Genomic DNA, 23,014 nt, shown 5'->3' with positions numbered 1-23,014 from the left:
AAATTGGGTTAAACACATCTGCTGTCCCTCAGATATTTGTTCTTCATGTTAAACTGCCAAACACTATCAACAGAAGTGACCCAGCAACTCCTCCACTGTGTAATTTGTTGTTAAAGAAATGAATTTTCATCCTGAGCACAAAATATTACTGCCAAATGACAGACCATGTGAGAGACCAGACCCCCAAGGGAACAGACCTGAGAGAGGCCAAATACTGAGAAATGAGACCATGTGAAGACAGATTATAAGAGACCATATCCTGAGGAGAGAGACCCCCTGGGAACCCTGGTGGACCAGATCCCAAGAGGAGACCATGAGAGACCAGCAGGTAACAGGCAATATGGTGAGAGAACAGCCCCTGAGAGACCTGACTCGGGGAGTACAGACAGAGAGAGAGAGAGAGAGAGAGAGAGAGAGAGAGAGAGAGAGAGAGAGAGAGAGAGAACCCTGTGAGGACAGAGCCTTAGAGATCTGGCTCTGGGACGACAGACCCTAAGAAATTAGACCCTCTGAGACCCGACCGTGAAAGATCTCCAAGGCGACATGAATAATACAGGCGCCGTCTGAGCTCACTTATTAACTGTGGCAGAAATAAGATAATTTCTCCGGCCCTCTTTCCATGTATCCACTTTCACTTTCTTAGTGCGCCCGAAGGAACCTAATGGTGTCTCTGAACTTTAAAAGTAAGTGAAATTTAGCTGTAGCTAGAGCATTTGCCTGGGACCCAACCCCCAGCACAAAGGGGAAAAAAAAAAAAACAGAATAAGAAACGAATCATTATTTTGACAGCTACACTGAGCTCCAATGGCGCTCCCATGGAGGTGCGCTGCGCCCACCGCGGCGGCTGTTTGTGGTCGCCTGGGTGCGGTGCGGAGATGTGTTTTAAACTGAATAGCAGTCTTCAAGAGGGAAATCACGCCAAGTCACCGTAGCAACGTCTCCTGGGAGCACGGATGCTCGACTCTAGTGACAGCAATTTGGAGATTGATGTGGGAAGATCATGCTCAATAGAAACACCATGGGGACGGAGAAACTTGAGCTCGCTCTTGGAGGTTTGTTGTATTAATTTTCCTCTCTTCTCTTCGGCGACCACTAAGCTTCTTTCCAGCATATGCAAGAACTCTGCTGACCTCTGTGATTATTAGCCTTGGTCCAGGCCCTTGTTCTACTCCAAGTTTCCACTTGAAGAATGGGTGTACCTCTTCTGACTGGGCCCTTCCACCTTAGGAGGCCTGGTTTTGGATCTAGCACAGAAAAGGTGACCTTGAGAACAGGGGACTTCAGAAATTAAGGGAGATATTTAAATAAATAATAGCACCCTGTGTGGCCCACTGAGACAGTATTTGACTAGCATGTACAAAGCCTGGGGTTCATGTACAAATCCTGCGTGGTATGAGATAATACATAACAGACAGAGGCTTCATGTTCCCCCGGGAAGCCGAGAGATGGGGAAACGGGTGAGCAGGAGTCAAACGGAGATTTAACAAAGGGAACAGGCTAGGAATCGGTGTAACCGGAACCTTGAGTTTCCTTACGAATGTGAGAATAATTTTGCAGGGGGATGTTTATCTTAAAACAAATCTAAAGAAAAACTGACTGACAAGCAGGAATGGAAATGTCACTGGGTTCCCAGCAGGAATCAGTTCGTAAGTTAGCGGGGCAGGATGTGCTCCAGTTCTTAAATGTAGTTTTAAAGGCCCCTTTGGGTTTAAATTGGCTCCAGGAAGAAGCCAGGCCCTTCTCCCAGGGGAGGTATCTTTGCAAACATGAATAGAGGAGCCTAGAGGCTTGCTGTGGCCAATGGGGTAGCAGGTGCTGAGGGCAAGGGGCCAAGCAGAATGGTTCTGTTCATAGCAGACTCAGTGACAAATTCTGCCAAATTCTGAGGTCAAATGTTTGGAATTTGAGAAACTCCCTCTAGGCCCCTGTTTATTCTATTTTCCAGGACACTAAGTCTACATGAGAGATGTCACCAGCAGAGCTCACAAAGCATGCCCAAGGTGTTTGACTGGCAACCTCGGGAACCAAAACCAACATGATGTGTGAGTTTGAGCCGTAGTAAGATCTGCAGCTAAGCAGCTGAAGACATTGCCCACTGCGAGCAGGAGGCCGGGCATCTCAGGGGAAGGGGACCAGCTTCCTGAGACCAAATAGGGTTTGTTTGTTTGTCTGTTTGTATGTGTTTATATCATAAACTCAAACTTACAAGCATAAAATTAGCTTCAAACATTAGAATTGGGCCGGGTGAGGTGATCCATGCCAACAGTTTCAGTACTCTGCAAATGGAAAAGGGAGGATGGTGAGTTTGAGGCTAGCCTGGACTACAAAATAATAAATTTGAGGCTAGCCTGGACTACTAGGTAAGACTCTTGTCTAGAGAGGAAGAAAGAGAAGAGGAGGAGATGGAGAAGGAGCAGGATGAGGAAGAGGAAGAAGAGGAAGAAGAGGAGGAAGTGGAGGAAGAGGAGGTGGAGGGAGAATGACACTGTTGAATATATCTCCATAATAGAACATTTGGCCAGGCGGTGGTGGCGCACGCCTTTAATCCCAGCACTTGGGAGGCAGAGGCAGGCGGATTTCTGAGTTCAAGGCCAGCCTGGTCTACCGAGTGAGTTCCAGGACAGCCAAGGCTATACAGAGAAACCCTGTCTTGAAAAACCAAAAAAAAAAAAAAAAAAAAAAAAAAAAAAAAAAAAAAAAAAAAAAACCAAAAAAAAAACATTTGACGAGCATGTTTTTGGGGTATACCCCAGCACTCTTTGTATGTGTGTGTGTGTGTGTGTGTGTGTGTGTGTGAGAGAGAGAGAGAGAGAGAGAGAGAGAGAGAGAGAGAGAGAGAGAGGCAGACAGACAGACACCAAGCCCAGGAAAGCCAGCTTCCCCAGGCACAACTCAAGCTCCAAGTCTCAAAGCAATGTCACCTATCAAGACTATATCAAATGCAAAGAGACCCAGAAAGATGTTGCCTCCCTCCGCCCCCAGTGAAGACATCAAGGGCCTTGGTGAGCCTGGACCCTGGAGTCAAGGGACTGGTCTGGAGCATCTCTTACAGGTGCTGTCATTTCAGGAGACTCTTTCCTCCCTCCTGCAGAGCCCACATCTTCCTCTCCATTTCATGTCTGTTCCCAAAACCTCTTCTCTTTGCTCTGGGCCACCTTTGTCACTGAGCGTTAGGAAAACAGCTGGACAAGGTGATGCTCCTTGGAAGGTAGAGATGGGAAAAATCAGGGGTTCGTGGGCATCCTCAGCTACATAGTGAGTTTAAGAATGTGGCTTAGGCCTGTAGGGGTGATATATAGAAAACAGCACCCGGTCCAGCTTGTTCCCGGGCAGCCGCCATGTTCCCGCTGCTCCTTGGCTCTGACCAGGGTTCTGGCTAGCTAGATGCGCAGGCCCTGCCACCCATGAGACACCAGCATGGAGGATGGCTCTGCCAATCCACCACGCTGCATCCACAAAGCGTGGCTGAACCCCAGGCAATATCTGCCATTCTAGCAGTACCTGGTAGAATGAAAACTCTTGAAGCTTAAAATGATTATCTAAAGGATTTATATATTTAGAAATACTCAATTAACAGATGCTCACACAATTAGAGTTGTTACCCAATATCTAATCTTTTGATAGAAGTTGCTACCCAGGACAGCTTTCCACCCATCCGTGGTTCTCCATGGCTGATAGCCTCCTCCTTCTCCTCCCCTTCCTCTCTCTCCCAGTTCTACCTTTTCTTCTACTGACTAATCACTGAGCTCCACTGCGAATACAATGTAGCAGAATAAGTATCCTGCTACATGGGCCACGTGAGATTTCACACACACTCCCCAAAGTCCAGAGTATTGGCTGCAAGTACTTGGTCAGCTTCTCATCGAGTCTTCCTTAGTTTCCTGTTATTAAATCTTCAGGGTCCTTCTGCCTTGCCCTCTCTGGGGTGGTAAGCTTTGCTCCCTTGGAAGCTGCTGGGGGCAGTCATAGACAGGCCACTCCAGACCACAAGTCGTCTGGAGATTCTATGAAGGGCCCTGAACAGAGGTGGCCCTTTCTTTCAAGGTTTGCACTTTGCCCATGACAGGACACCCAGGCAGGGTGCCCTAACACCAGAGGGAGAGAGGCTGGGCTCAGAGGGTGGCTTTCGGTTGCTTTTGTTTGTTTGTTTCTCGCTTCCCGCTTTTCCTTTTGGTGTTCTGGGTCAAGTTGTTATCTGAAACCCAGGCTAGTCTTGGACTCATGCTTTGCCTGTTTCAGCCTCCAAGCACTGGGGTTGCAAGGGAATTCCACCACAGCCTGCCTCATTTTGGCTTTTTGAGAGAGAGGTAAGCCTAGTCAAAGTTGTCACCGAGCAACTTAGACTTGAAACTATTATAATTATTATTAAAAAAATAAAATAAAACCTAGCAAATCTTTCAGTGATGGAAGTCGCTTGTAGCTTGTCAGGGGAGACACTGCCATATCCATTATGACCGTCACTACAAAAGGCAGTTTTTATTTATTTTTTTTATTTTATTTTATTTATTTATTTTGGTTTTTCGAGACAGGGTTTTTCTGTGTAGCCCTGGCTGTCCTGGAACTCACTCTGTAGACCAGGCTGGCCTCGAACTCAGAAATCCGCCTGCCTCTGCCTCCTGAGTGCTGGGATTAAAGGCGTGCGCCACCAAAAGGCAGTTTTTAATATTACCAGTAGTTGCCTGTAAGGTTCTGCGACCTCATAAATGTATACAATTACTGTGTGTACATTGAAAACAAAAATGGTAGTGGTGTATGACCATAATTCCAGTAATGGAAGAGTCTGAGGCAAGAGAGTAAAGTGCTAGAGGGTAGACCAAGATGCTGTCTCATAATACTAATCTCAAACAGACAGACAGTAACAGCACTCACATAGAGAAACCACAGGGCTCGATGGAGGAATCATATCATATGTCACAAAGCCGACTTATTGTCTGGTCAAGACTTGAACAGAGAATTATCACAGTCACCCAGTGTTACTAAATCAGAGGAGACACTTTGATCAGAGTAAGTAGGCCTTGTAGAATCTAGAGTTTTCCTTCAGGACCAGGTGTAGCAGGAAAGAGAGACAGAGATGAAGTGTGTGTGTGTGTGTGTGTGTGTGTGTGTATGTGTGTGTGTGTGAGAGAGAGAGAGAGAGAGAGAGAGAGAGAGAGAGAGAGAGAGAGACAGACAGACACAGAGACAGAGAAAGACAGAGAAAGATAGAGACAGAGAGTGAGACAAAGAGAGACAGAGACGAAGTGTCTGTGTGTGTCTGTGTGTGTGTGTGTGTGAGAGAGAGAGAAACAGAGACAGACAGAGACAGAGAAATGAGACAGACAGAGACAGAGAAATGAGACAGAGAGAGATAGACCCTGTGCCTCCCCAGAGCTCTCCCTCACTTAGGGCCCTGAGTTTTCCTTGCTCTATTAGTGGAACTCGTGGCTAGAGAGTATATAAGATACCCCACAGCCATTTCCCTTCTCTCCTATCCTAACAATTTCCCAGCCTGTCTTTCTGAGACCTCCAAGGGATGATTATGTCAGTCAGACCCAAATAAAGCCAAAGACTCCCAGGGGAGACTCCTATGGCTGACACACCTCGCCTCCATTGGATTGACCATCACCAGGGACATACATGGCTACCCTCTGGGGCCATTAAGGATTTCATATCGTGTGGTGGTCAGTCACTCAGAATTTGGGCCTCTTGTCCCATGCAGCTGGGTCTAAGGGGCCAAGAACTGAGACATTTGTTTCTGGAGACCTGAACCTCTCATCTGTCCTCACAAAGAGATCTTGAGATCATGGTAACTACTGCCTGGGCAGATGACAGTAAGAGACAATTCTCTTTTTCATGCATGCAAAACTAAAAAAGAAACCACCTCTTTTTAAAGGAGGTGCTGGCTGGCCATTAGTCTGATGCTTAGAACATAGCTCACTTAACCAATTCTTTGCTAGAACAAAGCAAGAGACAACACCACCAGCTCTTTGACCTCTCTTGTCTCAGACTGTTATCTGTCGCACCTCAGGTGAAGGGGAAAAGGAGAGCGGGACTCCTCCGTGCACACTGCCAGGAAATGTCTTAGTCGCTGACATCCTTGCAAATATGGACCAATAAAACCACCAGGGGGGTTGTTGGAAGGGCCAGGTCTGTGGGTTGAGGGGGCCCTGGGGAGCCCTCCTGTTGGGCATGTATGCACTTTTGGTATGCAGGCTCCTGAGAACAAAGGAGCTATGGCCGAGGACAGCAAAGCTCCGTGTGGGAGTGAGTTGCCTAACAGCACTGTACCTAAATAAAGAAGGCCACCGTGTGCCTGTGACTGTGTCACAGAACCAATAGTCTGTATTTTCACCAGGCAGAGGGAGGACAGGGGTGGATATAGACTCCGCTGTCACACTAGGGACAACTTCCAGAAGAGCTCGCATGAGTCATTGGTACACAGGCACACTTGCAACAATTTAAATATGGGTGCTGGGGGTGGCCAGATGTCAGCTTGCAAAAGCTGAAATGTTAGGTACGGAGTTGTTGGGCCCTGGGTGTCTAATCCTGTCCTCTAGTGTGGATTTGTAAAGTATTTATTTTTGCTTTGTGTGTGTGTGTGTGTGTGTGTGTGTGTGTGTGTGTGTGTGTGTGAACATAAAGGTCAGAGGACAACCTTGGGTACCAGTCCTTGTCTTCTATCTTGTTTCGAGGCAGGGTCTCTCTTATTTTATCCACCGTTCTATGTCCTCCAGGCTAGCTGGCCTGTGAGCTTCCCAGGGATGTTCCTGTCTCTATCCCCCATCTTTCCCCAGGACAGGGGCATGCTACCATTTCTGTTTTGACTTGGGTTCCAGGCATCAGAAAGAACTCAGGTTGTCAAGCTTGTGGGACAAATGTTTTGCCTGCTAAATCATCTCCTCAGCTCCTTTATTAAATATTCTTCTAGTCCTTTCTATATGAAACTTTCAGCAATTTACCTAAGGATGAGCTAGTACTAATTCTAAAAGAAGAAGAGGAGGAGGAGGAGGAGGAGGAAGAGAAGGAGGAGGAGGAGGAGGAGGAGGAGGAGGAGGAGAAGGAGAAGGAGAAGGAGAAGGAGAAGGAGAAGGAGAAGGAGAAGGAGAAGGAGAAGGAGAAGGAGAAGGAGAAGGAGAAGGAGAAGGAGAAGAAGAAGAAGAAGAAGAAGAAGAAGAAGAAGAAGAAGAAGAAGAAGAAGAAGAAGAAGAAGAAGAAGAAGAAGAAGAGCCAACCAACCAAAACCCAAAATCCGTGTGGCTAATGTAAGTAGCTAATGGAAAAACAAACAAAGAAATAAACAACAACAACAACAACAACAAACAGGTTAGGTAATTGGATATGGCCACAGATGTAACCAGATTTGCTATAGCATCAAATTGGGAATCTAAATGTCCTCCCAATGCCTGTGTACTGACTGGTTGTTCCAGTGCAGCACTATTTGGAGGTGGTAGAATCTAAAAGAGGTAGGAGGTAGAGCCTGGGAGAAGCGAGTTAGGCCATCAGGTTGTACCTTTGAGTGGAACATTGGGACCCCACCCCTTTCCTGTTTCTCTTTGATTCCTGACTGCCATGGGATGAGCAGACCTCTCTGCTACCTGCCCCACTGGATGTACAGTGCTGCTACAGGCCCTAGAACAATGGCGCTGAGTGACCACAGATCGGAAGCACAGAAACTGAGCAAACCAACCTTCCCTTTTGTTAAGTTGACTATCTCAGGTGTTTTATAAGAGTAACAGAAATCCAGTGAACACAAAAATTCTGCCGACAGCTATTTTACTTTTTAAAACCAAGCTTTTTGGCTCCGGGTAGCAGAGTGAATTTGTGTTTATAGCTGATATTCAGAGCAAAGTTTTGGAGCCCAGCCCCACTTCTGTCTGCTCCTCATTTGGCACCTGTTTTAGAGGCAGGATGTGGCAGTAGGAGGGGAATTGATTTGACAGTCAGAGCCAGTTCTAACTGGCAGATACAGGGAAGAACTATGTGGAACACTCAGAAGGCCCTGGGGTGTTTGATTTTTTCAGCACCAGGATGGACATCAAGGACCTCACAAAGAAGAACTGAGCCACGGGGGCAAGGCTACTGAACCAAATTCTCTCTGGTCTTTGGAACTACAGATTCCAAGCCTTCAAGAAAGAACAAACAAGTGAGGATGGAAGACCTCCCTTCCCACATAGGAGGGCTGATCACGAGGGGCCGCAGCTATGGGAGTCTGGACTTCATATAATGTGGTGCTTCATCCATACTAAGTATCTTACTGTGATCTAAACATCTAAACTCTATCAGCTAATTAAACCACAGATGATTTGTATAGTTTTGTATAGTTTTGCTGTTCCGAAGACATTGTCTTTTTGTGTCGAGCTGGGTTAGTAGTCAGAAATAAATGCATGGAAGTGAGCCTGGTGGCTCAGGCCTGTGATCCCAGGTACCTAGGGAGGCTGAGGCAGGGGGATTGCAAGTTCAAGGGTAATGTTGCAAAGGGCTGGAGTTTCAGCTCAGTGGTGGGCAGGACCTGCTTAGCTTCTCTGAGATCAGGTCCTTGCTGGTGAACTTGTGAACTTGTCCCAAAGACTTTCAACACTGATACTGAAGGTCAGTATGGGTAGGGTCACAAATGAAGGTGAACTTAGCCAATGAAAATGATTGCCAGACAGTTATGCTAGGGCTGTAAGCATGGCAGAGTATCACTAATAGTGTCAGGGATTGGTTCTTGACCATGGGATGGGTCTTAGGTTGGGCCAGTCATTGGTTGGCCATTCCCTCAGTCTCTGCTCTGTCTTTGTCCCTGCACTTCTTGTAGGCAGGACAAATTTGGGTCGAAGGTTTTGAGGGTGAGTTGATGTCTTTATCCCTCCATGGAGAGTCCTGCCTGGTGTCAGGAGGTAGACACTTCTGGCTTCCTATCTCCCACTGCTAGGAGTCTCAGCTAGAGTCACCCTCATAGAGTCCCTGGAGCCTCTCCCAACCCAGATCTCTGGCTTGTCCTAGAGAGTTCCTCTCTGCTCCAGCAGCTAACCAAAACAGATGTAGACACCCATAGCCAAACCTTAGATGGAACTCCAGGAGTCTTGTGGAAGAGTTGAGGGAAGGATTGAGGGACCCACAGGGATAGGGACTCCACAAGAAGACCAACAGAGTCAACTGGACCCTTGGGGGCTCCTAGAGGCTGAACCATGAACCAGAGAGCATACATGGGCTGGTTCTAGGTCCCTTGCACCTATGTAGTAGATGTGCAGCTTGGTCTTCATTCAGGTCCCCCAACAATTGGAGCGGGGACTGTCCCTGACTCTGTTGCCTGCCTCTGGATCCTGTTCTGCTAACCGGGCTGCCTTGTCTGGCTTCAGCAGGAGAAGATGCAACTCCATCTGTGACTGTGATGGAGACTAGTGATGGCAGTGCCAGCAGCCCAAGGGCAGGCAGGTCTGTTCTGTGTGTCCCCTGACACTTGCTAAAACCTTCACTGTAAGCATCAGACCCTTTCTCCTTTGCAAGAACTGCCCCCACCCAGTGTAGTCTAAACACACGAAATGAGCAAGGCATCCTAGAGCAGCAAGGTGTCCCGATCTCTGTGCCAACTTGAAGGGAGTAGCTGTAAGTAGGAGATCGTGCACTCACAACAACACTGCTGTCCAGGACCAAAGGGCCACGATGAAGGTCTGCCTGGTTGCAGCTTACCCTGGGCTTTCACTATAGCTCTTCCTCTCAAGTCATTGTCCCAGCCTCACTTCTAACCTCACCTTCCCTGCAAGACAGTCAAGTCTCTCCTGTCACCTACTGACACTGTAAATGCAAGATTCTTTCATGTGTTTGTTATTTCCCCCCTCAAGTGTGATTCACGGGTGGGAGGCTGTCTGTATCTTAGTCCCTGGTGTGTCCCTAAGGCCTAGATGAGGGGATGAAGGGATAATGAGAGCCTGAAATAAGAGGCATAGGTGGGAGGAGGGGAGGAGACTCACAGCACAGGGGACCGGTGTTGCGTGGTGCCTTGTGGGGTGTGGGTGGTGCGAGAGGAGGAGGCAGAGAGGCATTTGGGTCTCTTGCTTGGGCAGCTGGTTATGTCTGCACAGAATAACGAATGTGAAAGAGCCAGGTTTATGGGGTCTAGCCAGGGATGTCAGCGTCAGGTATCTTAAGTTGGGAACATCCCAAAGCAGTAGACATGAGATAGTATGCAGAAGAATTTATATCAACTGGACACAAGCTAAAATCATTTGAGAGGAGAGAACCTTAAGTAAGAAAATGCCTCCATAAGATCCAGCTGTTGGACATTTTTTTTAAATTAGTGATTAATGGGGGGAGGGCCTAGACCATTGTGGGTGGAGCCATCCCTGGGCTATGGTCCTGGGTTCTATAAGAAAGCAGGCTGAGCAAGCCAGTAAGCAGCACCCTCCATGGCCTCTGCATCAGCTCCTGCCTCTGGATTCCTGCCCTGTTTGAGTTTCTGTCTCGACTTCTTTTAGTGATGAGCTAAAGATGTGGAAGTCAAATAAACCCTTTCCTCCCCAAGTAGCTTTTGGTTATGGTGTTTCATCCCAGCAATAGAAACCCTGAGTAAGACCCTGACTAAGTTGGTACCAGCATAGTGGGGCATTGCTGTGACAGACCTAACCGTGTTTTGGGGAGGTTATAGAAGGACTTTGGAACTTTGGGCTAGAAAAGCTATTGAGAGAGAACTCGAAGCTTGGTGAGCTTTCTGTAGTAGATTGGAAGAAAGAATGTTGAAAACCCTGCAGACAATGGAGGCCTGGGGTTGTGGATTCCAGAGGGAAGTTTGAGAGTCACTTAAAGACTTAGATGGTATGTTTGGTATTTTGAGTTGAGAACCTGTGGTTCTGGTTAACTGGGGCTGAAGAATGCGATGTGGGTAACAAGGGATTAGAACCACTCAACTAAAAGCTTTGCTTTACTGGGACAACTGATGCTGGACAGCTGGAGCTAAGAAACTAGCAATGGTTACGAAAAGACCAACATCACTGAGGTGAAATCTGGGAAGCATTTCCTCGGGGTCAGCACACAGAAGCTGTGTTCCAGAGGCAACCAAAGTTGTACCTTTGTGCTGGAGGCTGAACTTTATAATGTAAGAATGGGTTTTGAAAGCATGAAGGGGTCATGGAGAGCAGCTGGGGCCTGGCACTGTGTGGCAGGAGTTTCTGAAGAGAGCTCAGGAGAGGCTACTGTTGAAAGTATAGCCCAGTTGCATGTGAGCCCAGCATTCTAGAGATCCAAGTAGCATAGGATGACCACCCAGAACAGCAGCAGAGGTGGGATGGAGCCTGCCAGAGTTTAGAAGACAAGCTGTGTATGCTGCAGAGGGTGGAGCTGGAGAAGTGACCCAAGGTCCTTGAAGGAGTCCAGAAGACAGTGAATGAGTGAGTCCCTGATATTGGATGTTGAGTTATTTACAGTTTGCTTTGAACTGATTGTGACTGTGCCCTGGTTCTTCCCTCTTGAAGTAAGAAAGTATTTAATATATATATTTTTTATTTTATTGGGGAATACTGTCGAGATACCTTGAATTTTTAAAAGAGATTTTGGATTTTAAAAGAGACTTGGGATTTCCAAAGAGATTGAATTTTAAAGTGTTTGGATTTGTAAGGACTGAGGTAGTTTTAAATTTGTAAAATGTTTTATATTGAGGTGTTGCTAATGTGTGATCTTGGGGATGAACAAGAAAGAATAGGTTATAGCTTAACAGTGATGTTTGTGTGTCAACTTGGCAAGGGGTCACTTGTGCTTGATAGTTTTATGTCAGTTTGATACAGACTAGAGTCATCAGAGAGGAGGGAACTTCAATTAAGACATGCCTCCAAAAAACCAGGCTGTAGGCAAGCCTGCAGGGCATTTTCTTAGTTAGTGATTGATGGGGAGGGTCCAGCCCATTGTGGGGGCTGCCATTCCTGGCAGGTGGTCCTGGGTTCTATAAGAAAGCAGTCTGAGGGGCTGGTGGGATGGCTCAGCGGTTAAGAGCACTGACTGCTCTTCCAGAGGTCCTGAGTTCAATTCTCAGTAGCCACATGGTGGCTCACAACCATCTGTAATGGGATCTCATGCCCTCTTCTGGTGTGTCTGAAGATAGCTACTCATATACATAAAATAAATAAGTCTTGCAAGCAAGCAAGCAAGCAAGCAAGCAAGCAGGCTGAGCAAGCCATGAGGAGCAAGTCAATAAGCAGCACTTGCCCATGGCTTCTGCTTCAGCTCCGGCCTCCAGGTTCCTTCCTGTTTCAGTTCCTCCAATGATGGACTATGATATGCACGTGTAAGCTGAATAAACCCTTTCCTCCTCAACCGGGTTTTGGTCATGGTGTTTCCTCAAAGCAATAGAAACCCTGACTAAACCGGGCAGTGGTGGCGCACTCATTTAATCCCAGCACTTGGGAGGCAGGGGCAGGGGCAGGGGCAGGGGCAGGGGCAGGGGCAGGGGCAGGGGCAGGGGCAGGGGCAGGGGCAGGGGCAGGGGCAGGGGCAGGGGCAGGGGCAGGGGCAGGGGCAGGGGCAGGGGCAGGGGCAGGGGCAGGGGCAGGGGCAGGGGCAGGGGCAGGGGCAGGGGCAGGGGCAGGGGCAGGGGCAGGGGCAGGGGCAGAGGCAGAGGCAGGTGGATTTCTGAGTTCGAGACCAGCCTGGTCTACAGAGTGAGTTCCAGGACAGGCAGGCTTACACAGAAAAACCCTGTTTCAAAAAACAAAACAACAACAACAAAAAGAAACCCTGACTAAGGCAGTGAGATGTGCTATTGAGAGTACAGGAAAAGACTCGAGCCCAGCGGTCACCAGACAGTGATCAGCAAGAGGCCATAGGAAGGAGGAAGTTATGTTTATAGCCAGTCTTTGTGGGGAACTTTATCCGTTCCCCAGTTTCACCCCCATCACTAGATAGGAGGAGAGAGACAGAGAGACAGACAGGGAGATCTGTGAATCTAACTTCTTTCCGTTTCTTTACTCTTGGAGCACGGCTACTAACAAACCATAATCACCCACCTCTTGGGGCTCTAACATTTATGTACCCCCTGAAAAGTTCCCAGAACTCCAAACATCAGTCGCAAAACCTATCTGCACCTGGCAAAACCACGCCTCTGCTAAAGTATAAGGTAAATCACAGTCAGCTGCTGTGGACAGTCGGAAGCAACCCCACATCCCACACCTGGGATTAAAATGAAAGTACATTCTTATAGTGTGTGTGTGTGTGTGTGTGTGTGTGTGTGTGTGTGTGTGTGTGTGTTTTAAAGAAACCAAAATTCCAGAATTCTCACTACAGCTGTGGCTGGTACTGAACCTCTGGGGTGCTCTTTTTTTTTTTTTTTTAAATAGCTTCCCTTGTCATAACCCGTGCAGGAGCCCCAAAAGCAGTAACTAAGGCACAGTTTGCACAGAAGCCTCAAGACACTTCCCCTTGCCTGGCCTCTGGCTGGAAAACAAAAGGCTTAGCTTTGGGGCCGGTCAAGGGAGCAGGTAGGTGCCTGACAGCTGCTCACCTTGGGCCTGGGGCAGAGATTCTCTCCTACACTATGTGCGATAGAGAGCCCGGAGCCAAGGCTCTCCCAATACCCAGGGTTCATTGGGAAGACTGTTCCTTGTCAAAGCACAGGTCACTCAGGAAGTCCTCAGATGAGCAGGGATGGCCATGTGTTGGTGATGAAGAGGATGTATTTTCAATATCAATAGATTAAATTTATTAATGAAGAAAGAAGAATAGAAATTTTAAAAATTAGTGAATGAACCACGGACGGCTCCATTCAGCTACACCACTGGCTCATCCCCAGTCAGTGGTTGGGACTGAAGCCTGCATGGCAACCCCAAACAGATTCTGATGCTCTGTGAGGTGATATTGGGGCCCTTTTGGCAGCTGCTTCACAACCCTGGGTTACAGTATTCAGTCATGCCTTTGTACTTGCTGTTCTCTTGCATGCTACCTCCTGATGATTCCATGGCTGTCCCATCCAGTTTTGTTTCAAACATCACCTTTTCAATGGTGACATTTTTTTTTCTTTTTCTTTCTTTTTTTTTTTTTTTTATGTAGTGTGTCATGATGTGTCATGATGCAGTCTGGGCTCGCTTGATCTTGTGATACTATTTTAACTTCCTGAGAACTGGCTACTCTTTCTTTTTTTAAAAAAAAATATTTATTTATTATTATTTATATACTAGTACACCATAGCTGTCTTCAGACACACACCAGAAGAGTGCACTGGATCCCATTACAGATGGTTATGAGCCACCATTACATGTGGTTGTTAGGAATCGAACTCAGGACGTCTGGAAGAGCAGTCAGTGCTCTTAACTGCTGAGCCATCTCTTCAGCCATCCACCCCAACCCCCCACCCTTTCTAAAGCTTCTCTCTCTCTTTTTTCTCTTCTCCATTTCCTGTTGTATTTTTCCATTTAGCACTGAATGTTTTCTAATATTCTGTAGACATTCATCTTTTCATTACTATAACAAATAACAGAGATGACTAACTTATGAAGAACAAAGGGTCCCTTTTCCTCACCCTCTGGTGGATTTCTAACCACGATTTGTGTCTCTCCCGGGTCCTTTCAGGCACATGGTGGCACAGGGTGTGGTAAAACAAAGACACTCTGCTCATGGCCCAGAACTGAAAGAAAGGGTAGAAAGGAAGCACCCAGCATCCCAGCATCCCAGCATACTCTTGAAGAGCACAGTCTGACAGCTTACAACCTCCTGTCCCTGGTGGTACCTCATTAAAGGTGTGGACCACCACTGGGTGGCCCTATTCGGTTATTTGTTTAGTTCATTTCTGCATGTGTAGTGAATATGAGCTGTGTGTGTGTCTCTCTGTGTGTGTGTATCTGTCTGTCTTTCTCTGTGACTCTGTCTCTCTCTCTTTTAAGAAAGGCTAAGTCCAAACCAACTTCCCATCCCTTTCTTCTGTCCTTCCTTTCCTCTTTCAAATGGTCATGTGACTTACCCAAGCTCACACAGAAAACCAGTGACAAGGCTGAGGAATTAAAACCCTGCTTCCTGAACCACTGACCCTTCCTGCCACCATCCTTACTCGAAAGCATTGCCACCCCTTAAGAATAGTCCAGTAGCTTGTAGGTATCAGCCTGCTGGTTGATGTGGGTTAATGAAGCTTTCGAAGCAGGGTTCTGAGCAGGTCACACAGCCAAGTACAGTATTTCCAAATCCCTTTCTGAGAGCAGCAGAGAGGGAGGAAACTCAAGCATGTGTTTGCTCTTCCGTCAGATTTTCAATTCCTTGCTAATCCCGAGCCTGCTGTCCTAAGATTCCCTTAAAAGGCAATGGTTTCAGTACACAGGATGCTTCATAAGTTATTTTAGCTGTATGAATTTGTAGGTAACAGTGCTATGACGGGCTTGTGGAGTTGGTCATGATCAAATAGCTCACATTCAAAACTATTTTTTTGGAATACATATTAGGTGGACAGGTAACGTTTTACTCCACATATGCAGCATGGACTGGTCAGGCCAGGGCATTTATTCTCATTTATCTTTAGTTCACATCAGAAGCCCTGAAGGGTCTCTCTTCTAGTTACTCATAAAATATGGAGTAGGCAATTGTGAATTAGCTTCAGAATATAATATGCTGACACTCAGTAAAATGGAATGTCTGACTATACTAGAATATCCTTCTGAAGTCTCTCTAGAAGGACACATGAGAAGTTCATGGGTGAAAATGAGGGTTAATATAGTGGGCTGGGGTCCTGTGCAAAGCTGTTGTCATGACACCTGACTATAATTTTGAACATGGGTATACAAGTATCTAAGAAACTAACTCAAGATAGATTCTGTGGCGGTTTGAATATGCTTGGCCCAGGGAGTGGCACTTTTAGGAGGTGTGGCCCTGTTGGAGGAAGTGTGTCACTGTGGGAGTGGGCTTTAAGACCCTCATCCTTGCTGCCTGGAAGTCAGTCTTCTCCTGTTTGCCTTTGGAACAAGAGGTAGAAGAACTCTCAGCTCCTTCTCCAGCACCATGTCTGCCTGGACGCCGCCATGCTTCCACCTTGATGATAATGGACTGAGCCTCTGAAGCTGTAAGCCAGCCCCAGTTAAATGTCCTGACAGATGAACTTGGTGCTGGGTGTTCCTTACTTAGGACCCTCCCTCCCTCCTCAGGATCCTGTGTGGCCCACTCCATCAGTTCCTGTACACAGTCCTTGGGGTGACTGCTAGAACCTGTTGCACTTACTGGAGCCCGATGTTGGACGCCAAACTGTTGCAGCCCGTACTGCCCGTTCCGGTCCGAGGGTCAGGGTCTAGCGAGAGAGAGAGAGAGAGAGAGAGAGAGAGAGAGAGAGAGAGAGAGAGGATAAAGGGGAAGAGACGCGAAGAATGGAGACAAGACAGAGATTCTGATCAAGTCTCATTTATTGAAGGGAATTCTGAGGTATTTATACGCTTTTGCCACGTGCCTTGTAGGCGCGTGGATACCACGTGCCTTGCAGGTGTTGATATGACGTAAGCCTTACAGGCGTCTATAGCGTGGACAGCACGTGCACCGCAATGCCTTGCAGGCTTGGATAGCACATGCGCCTTATGAGCATGTATGGTGTAGATAGCACGTGGACAGCACGTGAACTGCATGCCTTGTAGGCGTGACTACCACGTGCACCTTGCAGCTGGGGGCAGTAAACAGCAACACAAAATATGTGGGATATCAGAGTGTGCTTCAGCTGTTGTAGGCTATTGAAAACCAAATCTTTCGTCAGGGTATATGGTTCCAGATGGCTGCAAAGTTGATCTAGCCGCTTTCTGCTAAAGTCGGCTCCCAACAAGAACCCAGGTCCTCGCCCATACGACTGCTGAGTATATCTCTAGCCCTCTTTTTACGTTTCGTTTTGACACAGGGTTCCATTAAGTAGCCCATGCTTGCTCTGTAGCCCTTTGTAAGGCTTGGCTGTTCAATTTCCTTACTGAAGCCTTCAAGTAGCTGTGCTTACAAGCACGTACTACAACGACTAGTTGCCCTTTACATTTTATTTTATTCTTTGTTTGTTTGTTTGTTTTTTGTTGTTGTTGTATTTTGAGACAGGGTTTCTCTGTGTAGCCCTGGCTGTCCTGGAACTCACTCTGTAGACCAGGCTGGCCTCGGAACTCAGAAATCCGCCTGCCTCTGCCTCCCAAGTGCTGGGATTAAAGGCGTGCGCCACCACTGCCCGGCTTCTCCTATTTTTAAAGAAGACGTGTTTTGTTTTTATATGCGTATGAATGTTTGCCCGCATGTGTGTGTGCACGCACCATGTGGGTGCCTGGTGCTACAGAAGCCAGAAGCCCACATCAGATTCCCCAACACAACAATGACAGATGGGTGTCAGCTGACATGTAGGTTCTAGGAACTGAACCAATGTTCTCTGTGTGAGCAAGTGCTCTTAACCACTGAGCCATACTGCCAGCCCCCATCTTTCCCACTGTTAATCCCCTTTGCTCTCTTAGAGAATTTTGCCTCTACTTTTATGAGACTACCTAAAAATCTAGGAACCATAGATGAGAGAAAACATGCACAGCATTTTTTTAAGTGCACCGCCTTCTGTTTCTTTTTCTTCTTGCTCAGTTTTATTTCACAATGCTTCACCAATGCCCCTTATTAGTTTCCTAAAAAGGGGGTGGTGGTGGGGGGCAGACACACTTCCTTTATGCACGCATCCTGAACACCTGCAGCCAGGCTTGCTGAGGAAAGCACTCAGCAAATATTTTCTGAGCTGATGAAGAGACACACAAATGAATTTTATCAGCAAACACTTAGAGGCTGGACTGAACTCACCTGCCTCAGGAAGGGCACGTGGGTTCAGCAGAGGATCAGCTCCAAGATGGAGCTGAGGACATGGCGGGTGGGGGTGGGGTGAGCAGGGATGTCCCAGGATGAGAACCCTGGGATCAGTGAGCAAGGATTGCACACACTGGGGGGCAGTAGTGATGCACACACCACAGCATTGGTGCCCTAGGCTATCTTGCTGGGTGGCCACAGGGGAAACAGTCAGACCGTGAGCACTGGGGTCATTCAGAACAGTGACCTTGAGAAACACGATCTTGTTACACAACAAGAATGCCCTGCCTCATTTCAATCGTTTGTCTGCTTGTATGAACTCATCACCAAGAGGGTCTTTATTTAATGACTGAATAAAATTTCACAATACATCAAAGTCTGTTTATTTTTTTAAAAATGTAAAAGCTCTTTTTTCTTTTCTCCAAGACAGGGTTTCTCTGTGTAGCCCTGGCTGTCCTAGAACTCACTCTGTAGACCAGGCTGGCTTGAAACTTGGAGGTCTGCCTGTCTTTGTCTCTTGGAATTAAAGGCACGAACCACCACCACTGCCTGGCACTCTTTTGTTTTTTTTGTGCTGTTGGTGATCAAAACTCAAAACGGTGGTGGGCCTAACAAACCAGTCAAGTGTGCTGCTTGCCACCCACTCCCACACACCTGTGGGGGGGAGGAGGGGGGAAAGGGAAGGGGAATTTTACTTTTCTCCTGTCAGCTGCTCAGGGCTACATGGTCCAGTGCTCAGGAGCACCCAGAGTCTGACTGTTGTTCTGACATGGTGCTGGGTCCCCACCAGTCAGAGGCTGCCTCACTCAGTTTAAACACAGGCAAGATCCTGGCTTTGTTTGTTTGATTGGTTATACTGTTTCCAGCTCTCATCAAAAGTTCTCGGGTGCACTGGAGAGATGGCTCAGTGGTTAGGAGCACTGGCTGCTTTTCCAGAGTACCCAGGTTCCACTCCCAGCATCCACATGGCAGCTCACAACTATCTGTAACTTTAGTTTCAGGGGATCCTATGCTCTCTTCTGGCCTCTGTGAGCATTGTACGCCTGGTAGACAGACATACATGTAGGCAAAACACATAAACTTAAAAATCCATTTTAGGGAGGTTACTTACCTGGCCACAAGAGGAAGCAGGTGAGTTGAGTATTGAGATTGTTCTACACTAAACTAGCCTTCTTGGAGGGAGAGCTATTTTGAGCTAAAGAAAAGCACAGAGCCAGAGACCTGAAGGGTGAAGGAGTATGTCTTTGGAGTTGAGTTGGGGAGGGGACAGACAAGCCTGGGGTCAGCTTACTGGAACTGGTGATTGTATGTCTGTAGGAATGTGTGTAAATGTGGGTGCTTCTCTCCCCTGAGAGATCTCTCTGTCTCTCTTTCTTTCCCTCCCTCCCTCCCTCCCCACTCCTTGAGAGAGTATTGCCATGTAACCCAGGCTGGCCTGGAACCTGTTAGGCCTCTTTTGTCTCAGTGTCCTGAGAACCTGGCACGGCTGGTACTTCTTTCTAACCTTCCTCCCTCTGCCTCACCCAATCCTAACTCTCAGACCAAAACCTCTCTGGTTTTCCCTCCACAGTTACCAGGAGTTCTCAAAACCAACCACTCTGCTGATGGGAACAGTATGGCTAAGGGTTTCTGAGCATCCCCACTAGGCAGTAACTGTGAGCCAAGGAGCCTTGTTATAGGGCATGGAAGTGGGTGGAGCCACTCTTTATGAATGATCCGAGCTTCTGCTCATTTATATTTTAGTTCCCTTTTCACATCTGTTGACCAGCCCCGCCCTCTGCTACCTGGTGTCGTTATTCCTCCCTGGCTGTTTAACCAGCATCAGGGGGGCACAGGCTTCTATAGTTCCGACAACTGTCAGTGTAACTATCTGTGGGAACAGCCCTGACTCTCACTCTCATGGGTGTCAGCCTGGCTGGGGCCTGTGGCAGTCAGCTGGTTCATTCCTCGTATTTATCAGGGAGATAATGAACTCACATAATGTCTCAGGGGATATTTTCTGAATTCTAATCCAGTGATACTTCTAGGACCTCAACAAAACCACCAGTAAGAAGTCTAAGCGGAGTGGCAGACACACGCCTAGCATGCTGTAGACCTCACCATCAGACAAAAAAAGAAAAGAGGAGAATGAAAGAAAAAGAAAGAGGTCGGGGCTCTCCAGCTTCAGATGGCTCCGTGCTTAAGAGCACTGGTTGCTCTTTCAGACATCCTGAGTTCAATTCCCAGTGAACATGCTGGCTCATAACCATTGGCAATGTGATCTCATGCCCTCTTCTGACATGTGGATATACATGTCGATAGAGCACTCATACATCAAATAGATAAATAAATCTTTTTTTTTTAAAATAGAGGTTGTCTTAGGGTTTTACTGCTGTGAACAGACACCATTACCAAGGCAACTCTGATAAAGGAAAGCATTTAATTGGGGCTGGATTACAGTTCTAGAGGTTCTGTCCATTATCATCTTGGTGAGATGCCCTACATCTTGATCCACAGGGCAGCAGAAGGAACCCGGGTCCCACTGGGTATAGCTTGAGCATAGATCTCAAAGTCTGCCCCCACAGTGACGTACTTCCTCTAGCAAGGCCACACCTCCTAATAGTGCCATTCCCTGTGGGCCAAGCATACAAACACACATGAGTCTATGGGGCCATGCCTATTCAAACCACCACAGAGGTACAGAGAATCATTTGAGCAATTCCTTTGGCCTGGTGACCAAAAGCTTCCCGAGCCCCTTTAATAAAATGTGACTCTGTGCTCATGCCCTGCAGGGTCCTCAGCAGCGTGGCCTTCCCTTTGCTTGCTCTTCAGCCCTCTGGCTATTTCAGTAGCTGTAACAAGATACCCTAGACTGGGTAACTCACAACAACGTACATTTGTCTTCTCACAGTTCTGAAAGCTGGGAAGTCCAAGGTAGGGCGCCATCATGCTTGATATAAGCTGAGAGCTTGCTCTGCTTCATAGAGGACACCTAGCTGTGTCTCTACACAGCTGAAGAGGCAAATCTGTTGATGCTGCAGCCATCCTGTGTAGATGCTATGACCATCCTGTGTCAGACGTTGTGGCTATCCTGTGTCAGATGCTGCGGGCATCCTGTGTAGACACTGTGGCCATCCTGTGTCAGATGCTGTGGCCATCTCTAGATGCTGTATTTATTCTCGTCTGTCGTAGCCATCATCCTGTGTAAATGCTTTGATCATCTTCAGATGCTGCAGTCAAACAGACACTGGGGCCACTCTCTTTAGATGCTGTAGTCATCCTCAGATGTTATAGCCATTGTCTATATATGTTGTGGTCATCCAGAGATGCTGTCATCTTCCTCCTCTGTGAATGCTGTAACCTTCTTGCCTCCCCCTGAAGCCATTCTCTGTAGAAGCCGTAGACATCCTCAGATGCTGAAGTCATTCTGCTTATGATGGAGCCCTACTCCATATGTACCACTATCATCCTCAACTACTGAGCCCATCTCTGCAGATGCTGCAGCCATCCACTGTAGATGTTCCAGCAATCCTCGGCTGATGCTGTCATCCTTCATAGATGTGGGAGTCATACTCAGGTGACGTAGTCATCCTGTGTAGATGCCACAGCCTTTCTCAGATGCTGTAGTCATCCTGAGATGTACTGTAGCTATCCGTTGTATATCCTCTGTTTATGATGGGGCCATTTTCTGTAGATGCTGTAGCCACTACTCTCCATAGATGCTGTAGCTATCTTCCAGAGCCACAGATTATTTTGGCTTTCTGTGCCTCTAGGTGAAGCATTAGGCTGGCTAGCTGTGTCTCAGTTTTCCTTTTCTGCATAATCCTTGGGTTTATCAGAATTTGTCTTCTTAGGAGAAATGAGGATATGAAATTGATGCTCAAACTTGACATGGTGCATATATGTGTGTGCGTGTGTCACACACACACACACACACACACACACACACGGAATGGATGAGGAGGCAGGGTCTCACCATGCAGCCTAGGCTCGCCCAGAACTCCCACTCTGCCTCTCAGATATTGGGATGACAGGCATGTGCTTAACTCATTGTTTTTGTGATGAGTAATCCCAACGGATAGATACTGAGAGTCTTTGTTGTATATGTGTGTATGTAAGTACCTAAAACATCTTATTAGGAGTCTAACAATTTCCAGTACTGTTTTATGTATAAGAATCAACAAATGGATATTGCATTGTGACATAGCTCAGGGGAGAGGTCTCCCAGCAGAAATGAAGTCTGGGGTTTGATTTCCTGCACAGTAACCGATCAAGTAGTCAATCAATGATCATAATTGTAATGACGAGTTGATCTGAAAAATGTTCCATCACCGAGAACCTTATGGACACAGGATATTTTTTAAAGATTTTAGTAAAGTCAGTTTATGTATGCATTCTTTTTTTTTTTTTGGTTTCAGAAAATATGATAGGGCAATCAATAACAGAGTTCAAACATAAAAATATCTGACATTTGGATAAGCTATTTCGGGCAAGTGGGATGGTGTAGCTGCTGGGAAGGATTTAGCATTCGTGACTGTCAAAGAACTGCTTGCTCATGTTTGAAAAATGAGCGATGGTGTCAAATTGCCATGATGCTCAGAAGCTGATGGGTATCTGAAGCTGATGGATACACTTGACTTTGTTCACAGTCTGTAGGGTGAAGCCTCTGCAGACACTTAAATTCTCCATTTCAGACAATGATGCCAACTGACACCTGAAGGGCGACATATTTTTTGGGGTTGTGTGTGTGTGGTTGTAACATTTTAATCCGGCCTCTTCCTGGCACCTCTGCTTATAATATCTCCTCTCTCATAGCTCTGGTCTTGACAACCTTGACTGTTAGTGGTAGGCATCCATGTACCTGCCATCTGGGGCCATTCCTAGTCTTCTTCCTGAAGCCTGCCCACTCTGAGCTGGTTGGCGGGTGCAGGGTTGTGGCAGTAACTTAGGCTGAAGATGCCAAAAATAAAATCGGCCCCTAGATACTCCCCACCCACTGTGTGAGGTCTTCAAGATTGGGCCGGGTAAATTCTAGCAGCCATTACTCGATTCCCAGCTCCCTCAGTGTCATGTAATCACTAGTTTTATTCCAATAATTTTCTGCCATACTTCCTTGTCATTTCTGAATACAGGGGGATCCACTCTGTAATAAATGAAGAAGCAATGGAACCAACTCTGCTGTCCATTGTGAATCTGAGTGGCTTTCTGCACCCCATGAGGCTCTACGGGAGTTGCTCCAAGCATGAAAAGTTTCTTTTTAAGAAACTTTAAGGTAGGGTGGCGTGGGAGTGGCCACGAGGGTGAAGTAGGATTGGGGTGG

The 23,014-nt window shown here is 47.1% G+C and overlaps 1 long non-coding RNA gene across 3 annotated transcripts in view; it reads left to right on the top strand.

Moving 5' to 3' along the window:
* The first annotated feature begins 206 nt into the window (after window positions 1-206).
* Window positions 207-23,014, top strand: part of LOC143434660 (uncharacterized) — a 30,965-nt gene continuing 8,157 nt past the window's right edge. Inside the window, exons 1-4 of one of the 3 annotated variants that reach the window (XR_013104307.1) lie at window positions 207-328; window positions 790-1,052; window positions 1,946-2,155; window positions 22,827-22,966. This is a non-coding gene — a long non-coding RNA (uncharacterized LOC143434660). Of the gene's footprint in view, window positions 329-445; window positions 1,053-1,945; window positions 2,156-22,826; window positions 22,967-23,014 lie in introns of those variants that run through there. The other 2 variants (XR_013104308.1, XR_013104306.1) reach the window with 2 other exon arrangements.

This window comes from Arvicanthis niloticus, chromosome 16, assembly GCF_011762505.2.
Source record: "Arvicanthis niloticus isolate mArvNil1 chromosome 16, mArvNil1.pat.X, whole genome shotgun sequence".
In the NCBI taxonomy this organism is placed as follows: Eukaryota; Metazoa; Chordata; class Mammalia; order Rodentia; family Muridae; genus Arvicanthis; species Arvicanthis niloticus.
Note: the sequence above shows the minus strand (reverse complement) of the source record. Positions and strands in the feature narration are given on the sequence as shown.